The sequence below is a fragment of the Miscanthus floridulus genome, chromosome 8 (assembly GCF_019320115.1).
Source record: "Miscanthus floridulus cultivar M001 chromosome 8, ASM1932011v1, whole genome shotgun sequence".
Classification (NCBI taxonomy): domain Eukaryota; kingdom Viridiplantae; phylum Streptophyta; class Magnoliopsida; order Poales; family Poaceae; genus Miscanthus; species Miscanthus floridulus.
In genome coordinates, this window is record NC_089587.1 from 164,251,991 (window position 1) to 164,274,749 (window position 22,759).

The 22,759-nt window shown below is 45.0% G+C and overlaps 1 long non-coding RNA gene across 12 annotated transcripts; it reads left to right on the forward strand.

Annotated features, from left to right (window-relative positions):
* The first annotated feature begins 16,187 nt into the window (after positions 1-16,187).
* LOC136473908 (uncharacterized) lies at positions 16,188-20,542 on the forward strand. 12 transcript variants are annotated; one of them, XR_010762797.1, is made up of 8 exons: positions 16,188-16,369; positions 16,470-16,736; positions 16,826-16,957; positions 17,624-17,675; positions 18,488-18,577; positions 18,690-18,868; positions 18,961-19,046; positions 19,177-19,726. It is a non-coding gene; the product is annotated as an uncharacterized lncRNA (long non-coding RNA). The 12 variants fall into 12 exon arrangements; XR_010762791.1 differs by having other exon boundaries at positions 16,826-18,577; positions 19,177-19,327; positions 19,489-20,542; XR_010762793.1 differs by having other exon boundaries at positions 16,826-18,577; positions 19,177-19,327; positions 19,518-20,542.
* The last annotated feature ends 2,217 nt before the right edge of the window (positions 20,543-22,759 follow it).

The window sequence follows — 22,759 nt, forward strand, 5'->3', positions numbered from 1 at the left end:
TTATTCACATCAGTGTGGTAGATTAATTCTGAATTAGTGCATGTTAAGTTGTGTTAAATATCTATGTATATATATCTGGTTGGTGACTTTATTTTAACTTGGCAACAACATCAACTATATATGTATCTCGTTGTTCAAAGTCTGTCGGTGCTTATCGTATTTTGTTCCGTACGAGCATGCACCCCTACACGCATAAGAAAGTTGTGCCTCTATATATTAGAATGCATCGGACAGTATCCTTCGTTTCCTATGATGCTTGTTACTGTGTCATTTATAATTTTAAGTTTGACTAACTTTATAGGAAGTAGTAACAACATCTATGACATAAAAGATCACACCAATTTGAACATAATCATATCTAATTCATGTGAATGCAATCACATGAGTACAATCCAAAACATCACAAAGATCTCGCGCGAATCATGCAAATAGAACAGCATTTTATATAGAACCTTACAACGAGTTTAATCAAGAATCTTGATCCATGAAGTGCCACCCTATGTATACATAAAGCTTGTATACTTCACAGCATACAGAAGGTCCATCCTATGTATACATAAAGCCTGGCCTCGCTCCCATTGTTTGATTCCACCTTGCATTGCTCAAAAAACCCTCGCCTCGCCTCGCAATGTCCCAAACTTTGCCTCCCCGTCGCTTGCCACTAAGGCCATGCCCATGAAGTGCTACTTGATGAAGGGTCGCCCGGCTCCGGTCCCCGCTTCCTCCAGTGTACTGGCTCTCCCCGCTTCGGAGGAGGCAGGGCCGATGGTGCGCTCTACTTCGATGTCGGTGGAGGCGGTGTCATCATCCAGTCATGGGAGATCGGTGTTCCCGTCGTGCTCCTACCCGCCGTCTCCAAGACTGCCATTGGTCTCCCCATTGCCCTCGATGATGATGCTAGTGCCAGTGGCACTGGTGGTTCCCTCGCCACTGCTACTCCCGGTGTGCTCCACTTCACCGTCATCAAAGGCTATGGGGTCTCCTCTGTTCTTGCTAGCCCATGTCGCGAGCGGGTCTCATGTATCCTCATGCTCTCACTCATCATCCACTAAGGACTTGTCCGAGCGTTGTCCGATGGGGCTGCCCCCATCATGGGGCTTTCCACCGGTGGTGCCAGAGAGTCGTCCCGTTGCCGTTCGCCGTCGCCGAGCCCGTCTATCCCCGCACAGCCCTCTGGTTTTGAAGTGGGCGAATCTTTAGACGATGAAAAATATTGTAAGTTATTGAAACATTGCCACGTGGTCCGAGCATTGTTGTGTGCATCCAGGCTGTACGCCGACATGCTGCGCGGTGACTTGGTGGCCGCGCGTGCTGCACTTGTCATGGCCCAGTAGGAAGATGCCCAGGCACGAGAAGACAAGGCGGTTGTGGTGTCCGAAGCCATTCGTCAAGTGGTTGCCATGGCGCTGGCCGCTGCCCAGCTTTAGTTTGGTGAGGCGGTGAACGTCCAGGTGGTGGAGCAGGGTTTTCCATCGGGATCAGACAACAATGAGATCGATGATCTCATCAAGAGCCTCTAGCCTACCGCCAATGGCATCTTAGCGAAGCTGAACGTGGAGCAGATCATGCACGCCCACCTCGACCCTTGATCTATGGGATGTATCAGTAGTACTAGTAGTCATGACTAGGTTTGATCTATGGGACGCCCTTGCAAATATGTGAACTCTTATTTGCATGTCTATGTGAACTTTTGATGCACTTTGTATTAGGTGGGTTAAACTCTGTTGAGCATGGTCTAGCCCCTGTTGGTTGCTTTTCACTGCAGATTTCATTCTGTAGAGTTCATACGAGCAAGTCTCGTTTTTCCTCGTTTTCCTATGATGCTTGTTACTATGTCGTTTACAATTTTATGTTTGGACCCTATTTTTAAATCTGGGTTGGCGCATAGGATTGTCCGGCCACTGAGAAACAATATGGGCCAGACTTGAGTGCACCAGGTAATGTGACATACATCAAATGGACTTTGTTTACTCCTCTGCTAATTTTCCAAGAACAAGGGAACATAGGGAAGGTAGTAAGGTCTGCTGATGAACTCTGGCAGGATGCTACATCTACCATACAAATAGGTATGGACTAATAACACAACTAATTGGCTAATTATTAGAAACTCTTAGAGAATGCCTTCTTTATTCCTTCTAATACTTTATTAGGAGCTGTAAAACATCATGTTTTTGGGAAGAAAATATTGGGTACTCTTGGAGATGCTCTATGCACCCAATCTTGAAGAATGAGCACCTAGCAAACTTGAAGCACCCCCAATTGAGTATGGAGCCCCAGAATAGGAGAGAACCAGATGATTAAAGATCTTTTGTTAACACAAGATCTGCAATAATCAAGTTTAAGCTCTTGTTCAATGGCAGCACCTCGCAAAGGATGGAGAAGGAGCACCTCACAAAACTTGCACCAACATCTCAGTGAGGTGTTTTATATTCCATAATCTTGCTACCTCTGTGGATCGAGGGATGCAGATCTACATCTTGAGGCTCAAATGCAACAAGATTATGGAATCTAAAGCACCCAATCTTGAAGGCCTTCTCCAAACACTATTATCCCTGTGTGGTGCTTTATCTCCATCTTGAACCTCTCACGGGCTCTAGGCCATGAAAGGTGCAAGGAGGAAGACAAAGCACCTCTAGGCGATGAATAAAGATGATTGCCTCATGAGTGTGTGGATTCAAGAGTGTGTGGATTGATCCCAATAGGTGCATCTAGACTCAGGTTAAATAGGCTAGCCGAAGATGGAGAAGTGCAAGTAATGGTGACACAAGTAGTTGGGAATTAACTCACGGTGACTTTACCGCTGATAGACCAAATCTGACTGAGACAGATACATCTCACTCTTCACTCTTTAGTTCGCCCCTCAACTGCTATGACTGCTTAGATTGGAATCAAATAAGTATAGAAAAGACCTATCACAATTGCACTGGGCATTGAAGTCTCAAGCGTGTTAGAAGCTCTTTTTCTTGATTCACTTCTTGTGTCCGGCTTTCCTGCCACATTCTCTTCACTCTAATATTTTACTACGCTCATAAGATAGTTCGATGCGGCACATTTCATCTCATCCGACACAATACAGTACAGAGCTGAGTAAAACTATTGCCTACACAATGCACTCAGTCAATTTGTATCAGTTGTAGTAGTAGTCATGAGTGGCTTTGATCTGTGTTGAACCCAACTCATCTTATTTTCATGTATTTGATAAGATTTATTGAACTTGCAAGAACCATGTATCAAAGATTATTTTTATTCAGAATTTTTATACTTCACGGGATCATACAAGGTCTGGCCGTGTAAAATCTTGACTACCCGGACGACATGCTCCTACATTCCCGCACAGGCGTGCATGCATGGGTAGCGTTAGCATCCTTTTACAGCAGGGGACATCGCCTTCCAGCCATCGCATTGACGTGATGGGGCAAAGCCCCACTGCCTACCCATGCAAATGTCTCGGTCATGGGATGGTCGACTGTCCCCAAACTATAGTAGCAAAGACAAGGGGCGACAGTGAAGGTTATACACATGCTGTCTTATCTCTCCAGAGCTCCTGATTCCATCCCAAAGCTTTTGCCTTCCATCCTACTGCACCGCCGACTCCTCCTGCCAGGACCATGGCAGAGCCAACAAGTTCATCTATCGATGGGGAGGCCCCGGAGGCCTTCCATGCCAGCAATCCTCCACCGATAGACGGACCTCTCATCGACGTGGTCTCTCACCCGCTAGTTCCCCCTTTGAAGGTGGATCATCACCGTACCACTGTTCATGTTGTTTATCTTCATTTGACTAGAGTATGCGAGCAATGCTCACACTAGTATTTGTGTTCATGCTGTTTAATTTAACTAGTATTTGGAATTTGCCTCCTATCTCAATAGGTGAACATGGGCGTTATGGCATACCGAGCCACATTGGCTCTGGAGCCCGGTTCTTTGTCCATGGTCATGCTTGAAAAGCGGCCCCGTGAGGCATCCCCCGATGGAGGCAGCCGCCCGTGATTCCGTGCCATGCTACGTCGGTTAGTTTGGTAAAAGTCGTTTGCCTTCTCAATCAAATTGCTCCCCCCCCTTATCCTATATGGGCTTCAACTTGGCTTGCATTGTGCATCGCTTCCTCCATGGTGGCGCCATCCCCGGTCTTGGGGCTTTTTCCCGGTGGTGCTGGAGAGTCGTCCCGTCGCCGTTTGCTGCCGCCAAGCCCCTCTGTCCCCACACAGCCCTCTGGTTCTGAAGTGGGTGAATCGTCAGAAGAGCATGAATCCTCAGATGATATAGACTACCGTCAATTATTGAAGGATTACTGCGAGGTCCAAGCAGTTTTGCCATCGACTAGTCTAAACGTCGAGATGCTGCGCGGCGAGCTGGATGCCTCACACGATGCACTTCAAGCTTCCATGACTGAGTTCTCCAAGGTGCGAGTTGACTGGGAGATCCTCAAGGAGCAGGGCCATAACATGATGAACCTCCTTGTAGAACTGAGGACGCAGATCAAGACCCTGCAGTTGTGTGTGCATGCCACCTATAACATGGGCTTCCCCATGGATAATCTATTCGTCGAGGAGCCATTCCAAGCCCTGTTAGCCTGCCTTCAAGCCGTGGTGACCGAAGCCGTTCATCAGGGGATGCCACGGTGCTGGCTACTACCTAGCTTCAGATTAGCGCAGCGGTGAACGTCCGGGTGGTGGAGCAGGGTTTTCAACCAGAATCGAAGGATGAGGACATCGTCGATCTGGTCAAGAGTTTTGAGCCAGACGCCAACGCCATCTTAGCGAAGGTGGACGTAGATGAGATCCTGCATGCCCATCTCGACCCTTGATCTGTGGGACATACCAGTTGTACTAGTAATCAGGACTAGGTTTGATCTGTGGAACGCCCTTGCAAATATGTGAACTCTTATTTGCATGCATGTCTGTGTGAACTTTTGCTGCACTTTGTATTAGGTGGGTTAAACTCTGTTGAGCATGGTGTAGCTCAGGTCATTTGGTCATTTTGTAGTTGGTTTCTTTTCGCTATAGATTTCTTTCTAGATGTCTTTGATCTGAAACTTAATTTGCCAAACATTCATGAGTGCCTTTGATCTTTGTTAAAGCCAACTCATGTCTTTGATAAAATTTATTGAACTTGAAAGAACCATGCAGCGAGGAGTACATCTAAGCAAGTCTCGCCTTGATCTAATGTAGAAAGGAGCCAAAGCTATTGACTTTTACTACGAACGCAAGAAAGTCCGGCCACTGCGTATTTGATCTTGTAGACAGTAGAGTGTCGTAGCAATCAGTCTACCCCTCGACTACCGTGACTGCTTGGATTGGAGTGAAATAAGTACAGAAAAGACCTATCACAACCGCACCAAGCATTCAAGTCTCAAGCGTGTCATGGTGGTCAAGAGCTCTTTTTCTCGAAACACTTCTTGTGTCCAGCTTTCCTACCGCATTCACTTCATTCTCATATTTTACTACACTTGCAAGAAAGTCCAAATGCGACACATTTGATCTTGTCGGACACTATATAGTACAGAGCTCCTCCGTTAGGCATTACATCGATGCGAGACTTGATCGGATGAATTCCGTTATGCATGTTTACCATACTACAAATCAAAAAGAGTACCAGAAAGAAACCTGTAGGCAAAACCTACCAACAGGGGCTAGAAACCGGCTACCAATTGACCAAAGGACCTGATCTACACCATGCTCAATAGAGTTTAACCCACCAAATACAAAGTTCAACAAAAGTAAACAAAGACATGCAAATCAGACTTCACAAATCAAAACCTCTGTACATTTGAATGCATCTGACATAAAATGCAAGGGAAGATACATAACAAAGAATAACAACATAAGGAAAGAGTAACAACATGTACTCCATCCGTACTCACAACATAAGGAAGATACATCAAATGCAACGTGAGATACATCAAATGGAACTTTATTTACTCCTCTACTCGTCGTCGGTATCACTGTGGTAGAACCTCCCAAATTATAGGACCCACATGCACTTGTCACTGTCCAACGACCTTTGACAACAATACATATGTTCCTAGTAACTTAAGAAGTCTATTGGGTGTCCTCGGGGAACCCCGAATCATCCACGATTTCCGAGCAGGATCACGTTACAGAGTCATTGCAGTATTACAACATTTATTCAATTATCGACACCAGAGTAAAAACAGTGGAAGTCTTACGATAACATAGTTTACAAGCCAGTTGTTTCAAACCTTACAAACTAAGTTCGATAATTATTACAAACCATAGTAGTAGTGGAGTGGCATCATTAACATATACATAACACACAAAATAAACATCCTGCCCAAGGATCACACATTTACTTCTCATCGTCAGAATGAACGATAGTCATGCAGCACGATCCAAAATAGATCTGCTCATGAGGCTCACCTGCAACAAGGGTCAACGAACCCTGAGTACAAAAGTACTCAACAAGACTTAACCGAAATATTAACTAATAACTTAGGAATGCAGGCTCAGGGATTCAAGGTATAGCTTTAACAATGATCAAAGTTCTTTTGCATAAAAGCTCTTTTAACAACATTCTTTATAAAGAAAACTCCTTAAGAATTATATACCAAGCTGACACGATCCGTACTGAGATCATGAAACTTCATATCCAACACCTTCACAAGCCTTATTCAAGTTCCAGTTATTAATACTACGATGATGAACAGTGAGTTGAGTCTCCATAACCGAGGAGCAACGACGATTCGAACCGATTATAAACCCAGCTGGGGATTCCAGACCACACGACATATGCAGGTCCCCGACCTACATATACCAACCTACCCTTGGATCCTCTAAAACAAGAACGGGTCCGCGCCACCCGAGAATACAGTACTCCACCATTCCAGCCCATGGCCACGTGGGTACACGCTATTCCCGCCATCTCTCCACTCCCAGTGCGCGAGTAGCCATTCTCGTAATAGAATTGCTAAGTTCAGGCTTACCGGAGTATGTGGTTAGTACTACAAATTCTCACCTCATGCAATTCAACAACGGACGTGCCTTAATCGACACAGGCGGAAAGAACCTGCTCACAAGGCCTCCATGTCTTGTGGCTCACACACACCGAGTCTGCCCGATCTAGATTTATTACTCCACATTCCCATATCACATGCTATCATAATTAACCAATGTTCCATTTAAAACTTGCAGGTGGCAGGTAGTCACCCGACTTTCATCGTTCTACGCATAGCTAAGCAAAACTAGGCATATACGAGTTTAAAACTGGTAATATGGTAAATATGGAATAACAAGGGTGGTAATGCACCAATTAGGCTTTTACGTAACTCCTAATCACTTAATGCAGTAACGGAAAGCAAAAGCGAAATCAATTTATAAAACACAAGGTAGGGTTGTATGCATCCGGGGCTTGCCTTCGTTGACGGAAAAGTCCGATTCCTGCGATGTCACACAAGTATTCGATCCGACCTCAACAGACGGATTAACCTCCTCAACAGCTTGATTAACTACCATGTGTTCACCTTCGTTCACTACACGTAATAATAATGCCATGTTTAACATGATGCGGTATACGGAACATGATGCTTGATGATGGATGCAAAATTAATAATTTGAATACAACTTTCCTTCGCGGTATAGTTGCAAGTCAAACAGATTAAATCTTTTTCGTAACACATACATCAATTGCCAAGGATCATTATCAACTAATGACCCAAGGTCATCACTCAATCCAAAATTTCAAACAAAACCTAAATCATTAAAGGTTACTATTTGCTTTTATGAATTAATTATTTAATTCAAAATTATGAAATAAATCAACTTATTCTAATTGAACTCAAAATTTTAGTACATGTTTATTACATGATAAGTAAGTGGCAAAATAAATTTCATAATTTTTGGACAATTAAATAAGCCTAGAAAAATCATGGAAATCCATTTATTAATAAATTGAGCAATTTTTATCACATTCAAAAAGTACTGAAAAACATTATTTCATATTTTTCTTAAATACTTTACATCACAAAGAAGTCACACAAAAATTTTCATAATTGTTGGAGCTCTAAATAAATCTACACAAAAATAACAAAAACAGACACTATTCATTTATTTCAGAAAATAGAAAAAACCATTTTTGAACTACACAGTCACTGACATGGTGACCCCACCTGTCATCCCCTTCCTCCCGCTTTGACTACGGCGATGATGGCGCTGACCGGCGATATCTCGACGACGGCGAGATCAACGGCGACGGCGAAGGCACTAACATGATCACTACATCACGGCGCACCGATTTGTGGCATAAACGCGACCAATTACTGCCTGGATCGAGCACTACACCGGCCATGGCGGCTGCGGTGGCACGGCGACACAACGCTGGCGAAACAAAGCCGAAAACGGGGAAACAGAGGGCATGGGAAGGTCCAGTAGCTCACCACGAACACGTTGGAGCAAAGAACGAGACCGGATAAGCTACGATGACACGGGTCGACGTTAACAGCAGTCACGGCGGAGCGATCTTCGACGACGGCGATGCTTTGGTAGCTGTGGTGGTCAAAATGAGAAATCAATGGGTCACAAAGCACTACATCATTGCGGCGAAGCCGAAGCAAGACTCGGCAAGGGCAGAGACTCACCGTAGCGCGCTGGCCACGGTGACGCGGGCTCGACGGCGGGGCTACCGGCCGTGGAGAAGAAACATGACGAGTGGCGGTTCCTAGCGAAATTAAGCTGAATTGATGGGTTGGCTGAGCGCGTAAGGATAAGGCGGAGCTAATGGATGCTTTGCTGCAATGGCAGAGGCACTGGTTCGACGATGAGGGCTCACCGGAGATGATCGGCAACGTCGGGAAAAAACAGAGGGCGAAGGAAGAACAACGACGATGGTGTCGGAGCTTTATAGGGCGGCCAAGGAAGCAAGGAGAAGCCACGGCGATGCCTTTCCCGCGCCAGCGCGAAGCCAAGGCCGCCACACGCGCGCCTGGAACGCCGAAGACGGTTGCCGGCTATGTAGCTTCGGCGGTGAACACTGTTCACAATATTTACAAGTTTGCCATTCGCCAAAATTCACAAATTACTCTCAAATTTTCATAACAACTCAAAAATCTCCAAAAACAAAAGTTGTTCAAAATCAAAAGTTCTACAACTTTGCTTTTATAACCATCTCCTAATTCGGTCTAGATTTTGAAATGATCTTTTAAATTCAAATAGGGGATATTTAACGAATTACGCCTTTTTGAATTACTCCAAATTTTTCTAAACAACTTGAAAAACTTCAAAAATAAACTTTGTATAACTTGTTAAGCTCTACACTTTTGCTTTTGGGCCCAACCCCAAAATATGCTTAGATTTTGAAATGGATTTTCAGGGTAGGGTTTAAATACTGAAAAGCGGGGTTTTCTCGAAAAATTCAAAACCCAAACAAACTTTGAACTTGAGTCAAACAATACAATTCAACACTCATTACACAAATGTAAACTCATTTTAGTGAATGCATATCAAAGTTTTCACCAAATGCCAAATGCTTTGCAATGCATATGATGACATGTCAGATTTTAATATTTAAACACCCGAGGTGTTACAATCACTGTCCTCATCCTCGTCCTCGTCGTTGGTATCAACGTCATCGTCCTCCTTCTCTATAGCCATGAGGCCCTTTTGCTCATCAGTAGTGATGTGGTTGGCCACCTACTCAGCATCGGCACGAACCAGGTTGGGCCAGTGCTTCTTGGTGTTGTGGGCGGTGCTGATTCCCTATGTCACAACGCTAGTATTGAAGCCATCTATCTGGCTCCGGTAGCAGGCATGGATGTACTCCGCATTGTTCGCACGATTCTTATTTAGGTAGGCTAGCCGTTCTTCCAAGACATCGATGAGTTGGTGAAAAATGAAGACGTAACTGCTCACCTTTTCCTCTCGAGGCAGGTTGAAGGTGCCTAGATCGGTGTTCTGTAGCACATGCCTGATCTTCAAGAAAGCCTTACTCATGATGCCAATGGCCCAATCATCTCTATCTCCAAAGGGATCCACTAGAGCTTTATCTTGATTCACCACAGGCACAGAGTCATCCGCCTTCACCACAGGCACGGTGTCATCCTCCTTCACCACGGGCACGATGTCAGCCCCCTCGCATGTGTGCTTCGTAGAAGGCCCGCCCTTCACCATGGCGGTGGCTAAGAGTGAAGTAGGTTTGCAGAAGGCAACTACATGTTCCTGGCGATTTTAGATCTATAGTGGGAATGGGAAGGCTCGGGGAAGGAAGGAAAACAAGCGGAGTTGCAGAATAGATCACAGTGGTTAATATATCACTACTATAGAGGAGCCATTGGTGTTTTTTTGGGAACAAAGAGGAGCCATTGGTGTTGAAATGTTACTACACAAGCAAGAAAGTCCAACCACTATAGGTTTGAACGCGTCTGACACACTGCACAGACCTTAGCTTACATTACAAACAACTTAAAGTTGCTGCAAAATACTGACAACATCCATCCAAGAGGAAATTAACATGTCCATATACAATCAAACAACATTGATCCATTTAAACATGTCATGACAGAGAGATATCAAATGTAGCTTTATTTACTACTTTGCTAATGACTCCAACTCCAAGAACAAGGGAACATAGGGAAGATAGTAAGGTCTACCGATGATTTCTAGCAGGATGTCATGTCTACCATATGGAATGTAATGTGTAGGGATGACATGAACTTTTATGTTGTCCATGTTATATGCGATGACGGCTCTTTCCACCTCAACCCCAACAAAGAAAACCAAATTCCATTCTGGGTGAACTATAACCGTTGTGTAGCACGACTCAAAATCAAAGTAACCCATTTGTTTCTTAGTCTTTCCAAACAACTTACATAGGCTGATAGTATGCTTCAATGTCCATTTATTATTAGTACCAAAGTCTTCAAGGATCTAGATTGAAAGCTTGGATATATTGCGACCACCAATAGTACATTGACACAAGTGACCCTGAGCTTGATGGATGGAGCATGAAAAACCACGTGGCCTGTTAGGAATTTTCCTCCATGCCTTTCCCTACATATCCACAACAAGTATACGATGGTAACCCTCGTAGAACCCAATATAGTGTAGACAACCATTAAGAAACACAATTGCTGATTTTGAAAATGTCCACTCAGCCTCCTTGCCCCATTTAGATTCCTTTAAAGATCCATGCTGCAGTTTTAGATGAGTAGATGTCCATACCCATGCACTGACCATCCTCCTCCATATATTCAAACACATGGAAGTGCGAGGAGGCTATCAGATCGAACCCCAATCGAGCCTCACCAACAAAATGGATTCTAGGCGGCAGTACCTTCAACTCCTAGGATGCCAGATTACAGACGACATAGCAGTATCCATCAGCCCCAAAGCACTAGCATAAGATGAGGCCATTGCAGCAATCTGAGACAACTACATTGTTCATGGTGAAGGGCAAGAAGGACAAGGAGAGGTAAACACCAGTGATGCTGGTGAAGTTTCTTTGGTCGTAGATTCCATCGTAGAAGAAGCCAGCCATAGTCTAGAGCATCAACTTATGGTTGTCCGAGATGAGGCATTTCTAGGAGTGAAAGACACATTTGCAGCTGAACAAGGAGTGGGCGAGGAGGCGGTAGAGGATCTCGACAAAGACATCGTCCATGAGGTTGGCCAGTGTGTTCCTCTTGTTGGGGGCCTCCTCCATTTCATCAGTGTGCATGTAGTAGGATGAGAGCTTGCTCGGTAATGAGATCACTGAGGAAGAAAATAATCCAACAAAGATCCATCAGTGAAGTCCACAACTCATACCAAAGTGCAACTTTAACAACCATTAACAATTTTCATGGTACGACCTCATCTAAATTTAGAGTAGCACCACATAGATATATATAACTCAAACTAGAGTAGCAGTTAATGGAGTTGTAACCATAGCAATTCTAGCTAAATCAAGTCTAAGCATCACACTTACAATCAGTACACGAGTTCAGAGCTTCTTCCATAGGAGACAGACAAAGATTAAGAGGACTACAATTACAACAGTTTGAAAGGACGAAGAGGGTTGAGTAGTTGTTGGGTTTTCAAGATAGAAGTCATCATCACGAGCTAAGGCTAGATTTGAGTTGGTTCTTGACTAGAAAGCAGCAATTCCTTCTTCATAGGAGTTGTACTTTTTATAACAAGCACCATGAAACCTATGAACTTGTCTATGGCAGTCAGGCCAGTTGTAGTAAACTCCTGGCTCAAGGCCATTGAACACAACATAGTAGGGACGACTCATCTCAAATCTACATAACCCGAACAGGCTGCCTTAGTTTTCACAAGTAGAATGTTAGTGAACAAGTGGTAGTGATCATTATTGGCACCAGTAGCAACATGTGCAGCTTAGACATTAATTAGTGGCCTCAGTCATGTGATTGATGGACACAAAGCATTGATTTATTTTCGATGCCTTCATCTTGTTTGGAACCAAATGGATAACATGGTTGTCAACAAGGAGAAGACATAGAAAGCAAACATATGAGCTGCATCCTAATACATCCAACACTCATGTAGACATTATTGGCACAGAAATGTGGCATCAGAAATGTTACAAGTTCAAAATACCATAAGGACTCACTGGTGGCACTAGAGCATACGAAACAAAAATGTAGAATCAAGTAAGCACTGGATAGAAAAAATAGTTTAAGGTAGAAGTGAAGGGTCTGTTTGTTTGCCTAGATAGATCTACAAGTGACACATGCCAGCAGAAAACCAACCAGCGCCACCTCCTAGTTCTTTTCATCATCATTGGCCTAACAAGATCTGAAATACTACAATGTTTCTTGTATACCTCATGTTCAAGCAAGGACCAAAACAGTGAAGCGAACAGGAAAAGGCGAGAAAAGAGATCTACGGATCGGATCTATCGCCTCTGCCGTGGCACATGACGGACACAGCTACCAATGCCACCGTGCTCCATAGGGAAGACCCATTACCTAGCCTCCAAAAGGACGCCTGAGCAACCACAACATACTGGGGATCCTCCATTGTTGCCGCCGCCATCGTCGTCGCAAATCCAACGAGCACAGCTTTGTTTCCACTTACATGGGATATATCCAATATATAAGTCAACCTGTCCACATAGAGAACATATACTACTCCAAAGACATGTCAACACAACTAGGCATCTAGCGCAATGGTGAAGATGGTCTATTCCTTGCTCTGGGTCCCAGGTTCAACTCCCAGGTCTCATGGTTTTTTAGTTTAAATTTATTAAACCCTAGTGGCAACAAGTGACACACAAGCCATTGGGTCCCACAGGTCGGATGGTGATGGAGAAAGGTCCCACAGGTACATGTGACACGTAAGCCGTTAGGTCCCAAAGGTCAAATGATCCCACAGGTACACGTGACACGAAAAACCATCGGGTCCCACAGGTCGGATGGAGATGGAGAAAGGTGTCGTTGGGTCCCACAGGTCAGATGGAGATGGACAAAGGTGTCGTCAGGTCCCACAAGTCAGATGGAGAAGGGTCCACAAGTAGAAGTGACATGCAAGCCGTCGGATCCCACAGGTCAGATTAAGATGGGGAAAGGCCCCATAGGTTCAGGTCCCATAGGTCAGATAGAAAAGGGTCCCACAGGTACATGTCGCATGGAGAAAGGATCGAGCGGAGCCTTTTATGACAAATTGCAAGCGTCATGGATGAGTAACTATAGGTCCCACATGTACACGTTGGATGGAGAAGGTATAATGTGGAGATCTATGATGGCGCTGTTGTTACAGATCGAATATTGTTCGTCACAGATCAGTAATTTGTTCAATGATGAAACCCTGTTTGTCACAATTCTGAATAAGATCGTCATAGATGAGCAGGAACAGTCACGCGAGTAATCTGTGATGAAACGACGTGCTGTTCTGTGATGTTTTTTTTGTGACGATACCCAATTTCATCATAGATAAGGGGGGTTCGAGGTTCATCACCGATGATCTATGATGAAACCGATATTTTTGTCATAAAAATTGATTTTTTATGATGGTTTCAGATTCGTCATAGAAGTGGATATTTCTAGTAGTTTCAGGAGGTTGACATACGGATCAAATGGTTCAGGGCGGCTGTCGAGCCCCCGAGCATCGTGGTGCTTGGCTAAGCTAGATGGACGCATGACTCGGTGCTGGGATCCGATCTGCTGCAGTCGCCATCAGCTCTTGAATTCTTTGGAGTGCTTGGCGTTCTTCTTCGATTGATGGCTGCGGCATCTCCGCCACCTCCCATAGAGCCTTGGCTAGGTTTGGCTTGGCTCTCGACGGCGGCGGGGCTGCCCACACGATATCATTATAAACCCTAGTGGCCTCGTGCCGCGTTCTGCTCCTTGAGTTGGTGTTGGAGCCGCCTATTTTATTCCGCCAACACGTCTTTGTGGTTGAGTAGGAGATCCTAAGCATCCTAGCGGGTCTCATAGGGTACCTTGTGGTCGAAGTTAAAGTGGTTGCGAGGGGACTGATCGGGGGTACGCCACCCATTTTCCCCGCAACCATTGAGATGATCGAGAACCATCATCATCAGTTCCCCGCAACCAACCGAGTCGATGTTCTCGAGAAGTTGGTTACAGGGGTCGAGGAACTGAAGAAGCCCTATAGCGTTGGTGAGTCCAGAGGTATCCGTGCCACACTAGTTGGCGTTACGATCAGAGATGTCCGACTCCTCCTGGACGGTACCTCCCTGGCTGAGGTTGTGGATGACAACCTCAACAAAATGTGGGTCGGAGTCATCGTTGCTGCACTCCCAATGAGATTGATCTGAATTATGATCTCCAGGTCCCTCGGTGCGAGGTTCGGTGGGTACCACTGTAGCTTGAGGAAGCTGAGTCGAGTAGATCACCGCCGTGTTCCTTAATCCAATTAGAAATCAAGAGGGAGCGCGATCAGGTTGCGATGTTGGATCTGTTTTAGGGGTAGGATCCTCATCCATCCAGATCTAGAATGAAATGTCAAGCTCATGCTCTCGACTGGCTTCAGCGAACACATAGGCGTGGAGGGTTAGATGGCGGGCAAGGGCGAGCGACCCGGCATCCACGACCTCCTCCATTCCAGCGGCGAAAGCATAGACCGGAGGGGACTGTTACTCCTTTTGCTCGAGCGTCTCAGGTTCCTGCAGGTGCAAGATGCCAAGCTGATCGGCGATGATGTCGAGCTTGCTGAAGGAGATCTTTTCGCCTGGCTGCATCTTCTCCGCATCGTCGCCAAAGTTAAAGACAATATCCATCTGAAACACAATATGAATATGTACGCAAAAGGCCCCTACCTGGCCTGCTCGGAAGATTTAGCTCCAGCAATATCTAGCAACTAATCACGTAAGCTAAATCAGATGGTATGACATGAGGCACAAGATTTATACTGCCCTAGTCCAGTCAGGGGTGATGCTGCTCTTCTTGTATTCGTTTGCTCGGTTACAGGGGTTGTTGCTCTAGCTACGTAGTAGATGGGATGAAAGAGAATGAGTTGGATCTCGATCGCGAGGCCCCTACTCCCCCTTATATATGATCGGCTAACAGATTTATGCTATCGTCTAGATACGACGGTTCCAGATATTCTTGGTATGCCTTGATCTTCAAGTCGGTTGATCCGTCTGGCCCTCATGGGCCTCCTTCGCCGTGGCCACTGGCCCGATAGTGGGATGTGGTTGAATATACGAACGACGTGGGTACCTCTGACCCATATATCCGACAAGCCTGTTCTCAGGTAGACTCCAGTTCTACTACCACACTTACCAATCCAATGAGACACAAGTGAAAAGGTAGCTGTAGGTGAGACATTCGAGTACAACAAAAACGAAGGTAGTCCTCTCATTGCAGCGAACTTTGTTAGTATACGAAGTACTGTATTTTTTTCTCCAGGTATACATCAAATTTGGTTGTGCTAGTCTGTGTATTGACTTATATTATCGTAACTAGTCTACGTTGTCATTTTTTTTAAATTATTGTGCAACAATTTGGTTCGCATGAACCACTCCTATAAAAAAAACGTTTGCAGCAATGGGACAATTTTTTTTAGGGGCGGCTGGTGATGGAGCCGCCCCTACAGTGAGCGTGTTCGAGACCCATTAGATCAGCCACCCCTATAAATAGCACAGTAGAGACGGCTGGTGATACGAGCCGCTCCTATAAATAAATCGATTTATAGGCGCGACTCACGCCACTCCCAGTATTACGATTTATAGAGACGGCTCAATCACCGACCGACCCCGCCGTGCGAACTTCGACCGTTTGACGATCCGAAGGACCTGGTTCGCCCCCCACCAGACGTCTGCTGCGCCGCTAACACTGCCCCGTGCGCTCTCCCACTCTCTGGCCGGCCCCACGCTACGCCAGGTGCCGAGGGGCTTCGCCGGGCCCTTGGCCGCTCGCCAGCGACGAGCGAGATCTCACGACGATCACCCACCAGGTTCGTCCGCCCCTGGCCTTCCTTCCCTTTCCCGCTGCGCGAAACCGAGCTCCCCAACTAGGCCCCAACCCTAACGTAAGCTATTTGCTATCTGCACCAGATCTGCGCCTCCCTGCGCGGGGGCCGCGGTGGCGGCAGGATTCCGGCGTGTGGGTGGCTGCGGCGGCTGGATCCAGGTGCGTGGGCCGCAACGCCGGCGGGATTCCGGGGCAGCCGCGGCGACGGCGGCTAGTTCCTGGCGCTCGGCCCACGGTGGCGGCTAGTTCCTGGCGCGCAGCCCACGGCGGTGGCTAGTTCCTTTGCCGTCACGTCAGCTGATGCGGCAGGGTGAGCGGCGCCTTCCTCGTCCTCTACTCCCTCGCGTCCGGTGAGCAGTTAGCGCGCCCCTCCGATCTCCTGCCTTTCTCGAGCCACCGCGCCGCGCCTAATCAGGCGGTGTTGGCTGTTGTTGTGCAGAGGTCGAAGGGATCCATTCCGTGTTCGGGCACTTGGCAGGGAGCAGACAGCAGATGGCCGCGCGCCTTGCCTCTACCACTGCAGCTGCGCTGTTCCCCGGTGCCATTTCTGACTGTTATCTCTTGACAAAATGTAAGGTTTGGGGATGAATGTTTTTTGCTCAATTTGTCAGTTGTGTAAGACAAGTCTTCGTTTGGAGTTTAGAGTATGAGCCCTTGTTTAGTTCCACCCCCACTTCCAAAAAGTTGTTACAGTACCTGTCACATTGAATGTTTGCGGCCCGTGCATGGAGCATTAAATGTAGACGAAAAGAAAAACTAATTGCACAGTTTGGTAAGAAATTGCGAGACGAACGTTTTGAGCCTAATTAGTCCATGTTTGAACACTATTTGCCAAATAAAAACGAACGTGCTACAGTAGCCCCAAAATCCAAATTCCTGGAACTAAACAAGGGCTGAATTTATGTTAGGAGGTGTAACATGTTGCATAGCCTGTTAAATCCCCTCGTATTGTTTGGTGTCATATAGTGGTGCATTTCAAGTTAGACTTTGATCTGAGATCCAATTCTGGTGTTTAAACGGAGTAACTGACTAACAAGGTGCTGTTAATGAGCCTCAGTTTTCGGGTTGAAGGCTTGAAGCCACTTCATGAATAGTAGTATGTACCTGGTACATGCTAGCTTTTTCTGTTTACAAATTTTAGTTTGAACTAGATCAGATGCCAATTGAATAACCATAGCCTAGAGATCTCGTCGTGGTCTTGTACTGGAGTAGGCTTACCATTTTCATTTTGTGACAGGGAGTGATTGAGAACCAACATCTGCACCTGTGTTTCTGAATCCAGCAGTGGTGTAAATTTCTTGTTCTTATACCACCTAATTACTAGCTATCATTTTTTCATACCATATGACCGTTGAAAACTGTGTCTTGGTACAACATGAAGATCCTGAAGATTAGTATATAGCTAATGCGTAGATAATTTGTAGTTCTATGCATTACTTGTTAGTTGTTAACCTAGACTGGTGCCTCTTGATGAAGGTTGGATGATATATTAGGCTGGTAGGAATTGCAGAGTATAATCTACACCTTGGTATGGTTCATGTTTTTTCTTCTCTTTGTGTGTGTAGTTTTTTGTTCCATAAGCTACATGTATCCTTTGCAGCAGGTACTGTTATGTGATGCAGCTTTGAGTGGTCTATGTTTTTTTATCCTTCCAGCAGTAGCTATAACTTAAAGATTTTTCACTAATAATGATTATAGAGGACCACGAAGGGCTTGCATATTGTACTGGGTACTTCAGCTTGCAGTAGATGTTGTGAAGAGTTTCAGTGCGCTTCGTTGTTCATGGATCAACAATTTCATTCTGGCTTTTGCCTCTTCAGTGTTCTCTTTCTGTTTTGAGACGTGTCTTGTGCTAGAGCATGAGAAGGTTTGTGTATTTTTTTGAAACACTAATGTGTTATTATTGTCAAAATAAATTTAGCATATGAGGGATCACTTTAGTCAAATTTGAGAGATGTTTCTGAATTCTAATTTGAAAAAAGCATAAAAGGAAGCAGCCATCTCTCACAATATGAACTCGTGAGTCATGACTGTTGCAGGTTAAGCTTTTCAGTGCTTGCATGTTCCATTTCCATTTCTGACCACAATTAATGTGTTTCAGACAAAAGAGTACTTGATTCTGGTCTTAGCTCAAGCAAGCATCCATTTTGCTGTCTCAACCTTTTGGTTTCTCTGGGCACCAACCATAGTGGTATGAGTAAGTTCTTCCTACTAGTTTTCTGCCTGGTTTTCTATGAGTAGTGTTTCAGAAACTTGAGGCTGAAATTCTGCTACCGTTCTCATAGATCTCTTAATTGACACAGGCTGACGGAAGGTATGCTCAATTGTCAGTAATTTACCCCTGTTTCTTGGCATCAAGAATGCTTGGAAGTGCTGGTTTTCCATGGTTTTATGGAGAGCTCCCTTCCGGAATGAAGACAGCTTTACAATAGCTTATATTAGCGTTGGACTCGCTTTGTCTATTGTGGCTTATGATTACCAGGTCTACTGTCCACCGTGCATATCTCTAACGCAACAACATGTAGTTGGAAATTGGCATCCAAAGTCTAATGAGAAGTTATATTCATCCTGCAGGAGATTGTAGCACTGGTGATAGTGTTCTGCATCTTCCATGCATGTGTGGGCTTTATTCTGCCTTCACTAGCAAGATTGAGAACAATGTAAGTTGCTGGTGCAAGTACGATCAAGCTTAAATGACAGTCTAGCAGTTTCTATTTTACAAAGCTGGCATCACTGTAGGTACCTGTGTGGGTGCATGATGAGCTTTTCACTGTCACTGGTAAATGCCAGTATCTTTGTTTTCCTGTTACAGGTATCCATCTGAAGTCCCCTTGTGAGTGAACGAACGTTTTTGTGCAAATGTTCACACAACGCTGCTTACTACTTGAAGAGCATCCATACGATGGATTTTGGTTGCCTGGCGAATATGGTCTCTGTTTTGGTAAAAACCTTTTTGTTTGGTAAACTATATCAATGTTTCACGCTATTGACTTCATTTTTATTTTTAGCTAGTACTCTCTTATTTATGTTGCTCGTACATTTCTGGAGGACCAATATGGCTAGTAGGTTACCGAAGCTTATATCTTTTGTCATCCTTTTCAGGTTGGTTTCCTTTTGTCATCCTTTTACAGGTTTGGTGTTCACATTGTTGTGAGTCTCCTAATTAGGGATGGGAGATGGGGAATAGTAGGGCCTTGCAGAATTAAGCATCAGGATCCTTGTGAATTAGACTTGTAATGGTAGTTTACAGATTTGAATTATATATGTTTTGGTCAGATTCGAATTATATATATATATATATATATATATATATATATATATATATATATATATATATATATATATATATATATATATATATATATATATAATCGAATTTGAATTGTAAATTTATTTTTTTTTTGCGGGGAAATGTACTATAGGAGCGGTTCTAGATTGAACCGCCCCTACAAATAGGTATTATAGGGGCGACTGGTACTACAGCCGTCTCTACAAATCGATTTTGTAGAGGCGGCTGGTGTCACCAGCTGTCCCTATAAATCGATTTGTAGGGGCGGCTGATAACACCAGCCGTCTCTATAAATCGATTTGTAGGGGCGGTTTGGGAACCGCCCTTACAAATCAACTATTTGTAGCCACGCTTTGGTAATGGCGGCTGGCTAAACCGCCCCTACGAATGTCCATTAACCGTCCCTACAAAGCATATCTGATGTAGTGAACAATAGTGGTGCATAGAAACCCATGTCATATTTTATGCTCCCTTTTGAGTGCAGAAACACAAAGTTGTTAAACTCTACTTTCTTCGTCCAAATATAGCAGACCTTGAACTTCAAATTCTGCAGTAGAAGCCGGTATATAACAACTTGGAAGGACAAATCCTAATAGGTTGAGGACAAAGACAACCAAGAATGTTCATGTGCCTATGATCTCGTGGTACCTTCACCAACGAGCTCAACTCTCTGTCTTCTCCGCAGACTTGTTGTGCCCAAAGCCAATAAACAACATTATCATTTCGCCTACAGTTGATTATAAGTTGTGGTGACTTATCAACCGCTAAAAAATAATGTAGATACAACTTTTTATATATATGATGTCAAGCAAATATCCCCCGTAAAACAAACTTTAAAACTAAATTTGAAATTTAAATTTTCGCAGGTAATGGAGATCAAATCCAACCTCCCCTTATATTAGTAGGTGAACAACGGCCTTTTAGCCTATTGTGTGCATATCAAACGTATCTTCTTGCAGACCATCTACACTGCTACTGTCACACTGAAAAAGCTGGTAGAGATACTCGAGTAGTACAACAAAACGAACGCTGCATTCTATCACAACATCCCATCTCACACTTCATATCACCCCATCCCATCTGACACTTCCACCACTCCCCTGAACACCATGGGTGTAGATTAGCTACCTTCCTGCCGTTCCCTCGGTGCCGCCGATGCGCCCCGCCCCGCCCTACAGCATCCCACTGGCTTCGACCCCCTCCTCTAAGCCTGCCACCTCCTCCTTTCCTTCGTCGACATATCCATTGTTCCCTCGGTGCCACCAATGCACCCCGTCCCTCCCTACGGCATCCCACTGGCTTCAATCCCTGTCCATTGAGTCTGTCGTCGCCTCCTTTCCTTCGTTGCCATATCACCATGGCCGCTGCAATGCACCTTCTTCTTTTTTCTCTTGCCTTCTCGTTTCTGTTCGTGGATGCTCCTATTGATGGCTCCAAGTGCCTACAGAAGATGCCCAAGAACAACGAGGACTGCGATGGAGTGTCATGCAGGCTCCATCTAGTCGACGACATTATCAGAAGTGGAAGAGGATGCAGCTGCCCACGGGTAGATCCAAGCTGATCCAAGGAGAGGAACAAGCCAAGAGCAACTCACCAGCCATGTACTTGCAACTCATCAACTACGTAGTGGTTTCTTCTAGCTCAATGATCTAGCAGCTTGATGTAAATTTGTTGTTCCTTTTCTTTGATCTTTTAGGACTCGGTAGGGTAGAGTGTTAAACTTTTTGCTTTGTTTGGTTCGACACTGCTCGAACCCCACAACCCATGTGGGTGTGGAAAACGTGCCGGCGAGGCCGGTGGCCGCGGCCATAGGCCTGCGAGGTGTTTGCAGCGTTGCGAGCTACCGCTAGCACCATGTCACTTTTGGATTGGGGATGCGGGACACCAACATGCGTGAGCTGCCCCGCCCAGCCCAGCAGGCTCATTCATTTTCGTCAGAGGACATGCAGCGCATGCGGGGGCGGGGCAACCTTGGTTTGGTTGCTTCATCGATGCGACAAAACAGATCATCATGCTCTTGGAGCTCATGACTGGCCAGGGGTGGTGCGGCATGGTGCCATGGCTGGGCCGATGGTTAGGCATCCAATGGTAGGAGAAGGCGAAGGTGTTGTTGGCTGCTACTGCTAGCCGGCGCTGAGGCTGATCAAACTAGCGCTGCAGACAACGCCATGGCCTAGTCGTGGTTTACTACTTCGAAATACTCCAGGGATTGCAATTTCCTATGCTTGATTGATGTGTTTGAGAGCTCCAGTGCAATTTTGTTTAACTTTTCCTAATGATGTGTCCATGCTCATATAATTGTAGGATGGCGTACCACTCTACCACCAACTAGTTCTATGATGTTTTTCACCACACCTCAATTTGGTTCGACGTGGCGTCATCCTTTTTTCCAAGAGGCATTCTATCTATTTGGTTCTGATAATTTCCTAGATGAGTTGGATTTGATTGTCCCTGAAGTATGTGGCTCGATGATTCTTCTGATTGGGCTCTACACATATGTGACCTGAAAGCAGGGCGGAGACCCTATACTTACTCAGACTATGAATAACTGACACGTAAGTATATATATGATTGCTACCGCTAACTGCAATTACTCATATAAATTGAACCTAACATAGCACCAATATCATTATGAAAAGCTAACCCAATTTATTTATTGCACAATTCATGTTTATTCTTGCCTACTACCATGTATTTAGTCATTTGCTCAAATCTATATATGTTTTGCTCTAATTAACATGCCATATATATTGTTGTAGGTATTGATGCTGATTATGTGGTTTTGGGCACCATGGTTGTTGTTCCTTGCACAGCTAGATTTTGGTATCATCATACACAAATTCAGATGAATGATTGAGTCTAGAACATCTGCGGATCACTATAGCAAAACTAGAGAGTGGGAAACCCTAGGATAAATGACAACTGGAGTGATAAGCTGTTTAGGGGAAGCCATCCTCTTATTTATAGGACCTATTACACATCCCTAAAATGCCCATAGATATTTTGAGCGAACAATCCAACCCCTAGGGGCATTATGGTCTAACTCTTTCTCCGTCGATCTGATGGCCACGCTTGTAACGACCC